Source organism: Cyanistes caeruleus, chromosome 4, assembly GCF_971803275.1.
Source record: "Cyanistes caeruleus chromosome 4, bCyaCae1.hap1.1, whole genome shotgun sequence".
In the NCBI taxonomy this organism is placed as follows: Eukaryota; Metazoa; Chordata; class Aves; order Passeriformes; family Paridae; genus Cyanistes; species Cyanistes caeruleus.
Genome location: NC_141704.1, coordinates 32320183 through 32324702, shown reverse-complemented (window position 1 = coordinate 32324702; position 4520 = coordinate 32320183). Strand labels below are relative to the sequence as shown.

Below are 4520 nucleotides of genomic sequence, written 5' to 3'. Positions count from 1 at the left end.
CCTCATGGTATGTTTGTGTGGTCATTTACCCCCCCTTGCTTTAATTCTACAGCTGAATTATTTTCCAACAGTCACATCTATTGGTGTATAAACATGCAGTGCAGCTGGAAAAAGAATGGAAAATGTGCATGCGTGCGTGAGGAAGATCAGTAAAGAAGGATCAATGAAGAATGGAGCCTGCAAAAGGCTGTTTCTGACATTGCTCATTACTTTGATTGGAGCAGGTCAAGTTTTTATTAATTTTTAACCCACTGGGTAAGTTAGAGCTGTCCAGGGGTGACCTGGGATGACTGGTCTTTGATGGATTATAATTTGAAGAGGAGAATGCCGATGGCAGGATGGCTGTTGCTCTGGGTTTAGGGAGTTCTCTACATCCTTGCACAAGGCTGCAGTGCCAGGTGCCAGGACAGCTCTGCCAGCACCAGAAGGGTGCTGGTGTGCTCCATATCCTGCATCTCATCGGAATGCAGAAAGTTTGAGGTGAGACCTGGGCTGCCAGGCATGCTCTGCAGTGCTTGCCAGCAGGACAGCAGACCTCCTCCAAACCAAAGTCTCCAATGGTTTGGCTAGCTTCCAAGGGACCACTTCAGGAGCATAGCTGCTCCTGGGTACAGTTTGGCCCCTGGTTCATCCCAGAGTTTAGCCAAGGAGCCTGAGTCCTGAAACTGCTGAAATTCCATGGAGGAAATCCCAAATGTCATTTAGTCCACTTGGGTGCCTGGCTTGCTCCCTCAAGGTGTATCCCACTCCATCCCCTGTGGAGGGGGAGGCCAGGTGTTTATCAAGGTACCTGGGCAAGAGAATGGGGCTGTCTGAGATACCTCTAACAGATGTAATGTGGGGGTGAGCCCTGCACCTGAGTGCAGCTATGGCATCAATCACAAAAGCATTTGGAACAAAAGCAGAGGGGGATGGGGTGCGTTTCCTGAGTCAGTCATGGCCCAAGGCACCGTGGTTAGGTTTTGCCTCTGTTACCAGAGTGCTGTCATCATGCTTGCCTGGAGCCAGGGAAGCTGGAATTGAGTCATGCCATCAGAGCAGGACTCCAGCCAGCCACTTACTTTCTGGCAGCAGCTAGTGAGTCAGGTGAAGTTGTAAGAAACTGCAGTGCAGAGTTACGGGAAAGCCTGCTCTGGAGATTGTGTCTTTCTACCTCTGCCAATGCTGCAGAGGCTGGCTGGTACTAGAAAGAGCGTGTCCTTTTGCATGCATGTGTTGGCTGGATTAAAGGTTAATCTGGGAAGTCCTTCTTTTTTTTGATAATCTGTTGCTATACTGCCCCTCTGATCCGTGCAGTGCAGCCGACTTGCCTTGCACAGCTCTCCCCATCGGATGCCTGAGAACAAGGGCACTCGGCGAAAGGGGAAACCGCAAGGGTTGAGCAGTTCGGTCTTCTCCGAGAAGCACAGAGTGAAATGCAGCCTATGTGACCCCTGCAATGGCAGTCACTTCCCGTCTGTTCAGTGCCACACAACTTCCCTGCTCTTCACAGCATTTTGCTTGCTAAGGGACTGCTTTTGAAATGAGAAAGCGAAAATCTGGGGGGACTTGTGTAATCATCCTGAGCCAGCAGCAGCCTGAGCAGCTGGGCCTTCTTTGGGAACTCCTAGGCAAGCCCCAGGGATATCACAGCATCCCACTAGTGTAGGCACAGCACAAGCCCCATGGGCCTTCTCTCTCTGCTGCATCAAAAAGTTAGTGGGCTGGAGGGCTGGTTGTTCTGGCCACTGCTTGGGCCATGCTGAGGCACCTGTACCTGGTGTGCAGGGTCAGCTCCAAGGGACACAAACTGCTTGTGTGTGTTTCAGAGCTGCAGCTGGGAAATTCCAGCACACATTTACCTGGATGCCCATAGTGCCGAGGGTTTGCTTGGAAATGTACATGGCATTGGCTTGAGGAGCTGGGCTGTGTGCAGCTGTTCCTAGTTATAGGTGAGGGACTGACCATTTGCTTTCCAAAATCTGCTGCTCCTAACAGTGACCTCACTGGAGTGAAGAGCAGCAGAGTCAGTTGATGAACTCTTGGAGCTGCTCTCCTGGAGATAAGTGCTGCTGCTCCTGCCAGGTCCACAAAAAATGAGCTTGGAGGCAGCTACTGACTTTGAGCAGGTGAGTTCCCCATTATCAAGCATAATTTCAAAACCACATCATTTCAAAAGCGTTCTTGCACCTGCTGCTGTCCCCCTGTGCCCGTACACCGCTGTCCAGGGGTTTCAATGTGAAAGATCTCGTTGCCCTCCCAAAGCTCATTGCTTCCAGGAATGACTTCCTGGTGCTAGTAAGAAGTGTTACAGGGTATCCTACGGCACCAGGGTTTTGCAGGAAGCCAGTTGCAAGAAAAATACTTTATTTCAGTGACTGTAGTGAACAATAGCTGTTCAGGGAGAGCTGTCCTCCCAGGTGGGTTGGTCTTTTTTTAAAGTGTTTTACTAGAAATGTGAATGAAACAAAGGAAATGCCCAACAATGTCCTGAACAGCTGGATATTCTGCTACTATTTTGCTTTGTGAGAGTAAAAGTTAGATGAAAGTGTTAGGCCAAACCTGTGCAACGGCAGCTCGCAGTGTTTTGAGCAGTGGCTGTGGCTGGAAAGAAGGTTCTGCTGACAGGTGGAAGAAGAAAATAACTAGAAAGAGCACATGGAGCTCTCTGAAAAGCTACTGCCCCTTCTGGTCCATGGATTACGGTGCCTTTTGCTCCTGTCCTGAGGCAGGGTATGCTATTTGTGACCCACACATCTGTTCTGGGACAAGGCCACCACTCTTGGTTGCTGCACATGTGTTTGTGTAGCCATGTAAAGACTTTTCCCCCTTTGGATTTAAGGGTGCCTGCTTGTGAGGGTGGATGATGTTGCTGGTTGAAAGCTCAGTTGCTTGACACTCAGCTACAAATGTAAAAGCAGTTTAAACGAAGTGAACAGTAACAAATGCTAATTTTAACGTGGATGGTGTTAATGAACACTTAATGTGCAAAGTTTAAAAAGTGAAAAGCAAAATGCAATGGGTGTGATGGACTTGTTCTTTTGAAGTCACCTTCAAGCGTATGAAGAACTGAGATTAAAAAAAATGTGGTGTCCAGAGAAAAGAGGCAGTCCAGAAGGACTTGACCCACTCTAGGTGACAGTCTTGGGCTTTTGTTCTTGCCTGGCCTGTGATGCCAAACACCTGAGAAAGGGCCTCTTGGAGCCTATTCTTGAAGTGAGGGGTATGACCTAAACGTAGAATTATCAGTGATGAAGCACGCTGTGGTTCAGTCCCTGACCACAGAAACACGTCGTTCTCCGAACTGTTCACATATCCTGAACCAGGGTCTGTGTGATGGTCTCCACCAGCATTCAGCAATTTTTCCATTAACCCCTTTTTAAATGGGGACATGGCAGTAGGGAGCACATCCTCTCCTGAGTCACTTTTCCTCTGGGCAGAGAGCTTGTGTTGGCCGCAGTATTTCAGCAGCTAAGGTGAAAGAGAACAAAACACTCTGACAGATCTTGCCTGAATCACAGGCAGTGAGGAAAATATTCACTGTCCCACCTGCCTGCCTTGACTTTAGGAAATCCATCCCTGCTAGTACTGATACTATAGCCATAATATAGCCATTTCCAGAATTCCCTCTGAGTGAAACCCCTGAGCAAGAGGTGGAAAGGGAAGGGGAAGGTGAATGCAAAAGGAGAAAGGGTTAGCAAGGGCCACAGGGGCTGAGGGGTCCCTGCCAGCTGAGCTGAGGAACAGATAGCAGAGGGATTGCAATGCTCTGCAGGTACCTTGCTGGTCACTGTGGGTTTAGAATGAGCAGCAAATGTAGGACAGCCATTGCCTATAGCCCTCATCACAGCTCCCACTTTTTACAGAGGGTATCTGAAATGCACAGCCTTCTTACCCAAAAACCAGGTGAGAAAGCAGAACAGGCCAGATAAAGTCCTCTAGGTAAGGGAGGACCCTGCATTCCACACAAAAACAGCTGCAGGGCCGTAAGCTTCCATTTTGAATTGCAGAGTATGATTTTTGACTGAGGTTTTTGTCTTTTTAGCACCCGCAAGAGAGTGTAAAGTATGCTGCAAATTAATTAGCTGTTTGCAGTAATAGTCAGGGCAGGGAATTCCTCTATGTGACTGAACATTTTTCTGGTTTCCTTACAGGTTTATGTAGCGTGGTTGGCCCATTTACCTAGCAGTACCTTACACTGGCTCAGAAATTGTACCTTATACCGGCACACACTCACGCCAGACAAATAAACAGAATAAAAAATAGAAGAAGGAAAGAAAATCTTTACGGGCCTTTACTGCTAGTTTTTATTTGGTACGTGCTTAAGGCTGCCTGCTTCCCCTCTGGCGAGAGAGGGTGACGGTGCATCTGCAGCGGGAGAAGAAGAGGCTGCCGCCATTGTTTTAAGTAAAAAAAAAAAAAAAAAGGGCCCCGTTCGGGCGGGAAGGGGCAATACCGCCGCCATGCCGGGGATCTGCCCGGCCGGGATTCGGTTCCCTTCCCCTCGCTCCTCTCCCCGCTGCGCGGCCGTCCCTCGGGCC

The 4520-nt window shown here is 49.0% G+C and overlaps 1 long non-coding RNA gene across 1 annotated transcript; it reads left to right on the top strand.

Annotated features, from left to right (window-relative positions):
* Positions 1-52: 52 nt before the first annotated feature.
* Positions 53-4264, top strand: LOC147653538 (uncharacterized). Its single transcript, XR_015286415.1, has 2 exons — positions 53-2108; positions 4134-4264. It is a non-coding gene; the product is annotated as an uncharacterized LOC147653538 (long non-coding RNA).
* Positions 4265-4520: the final 256 nt, after the last annotated feature.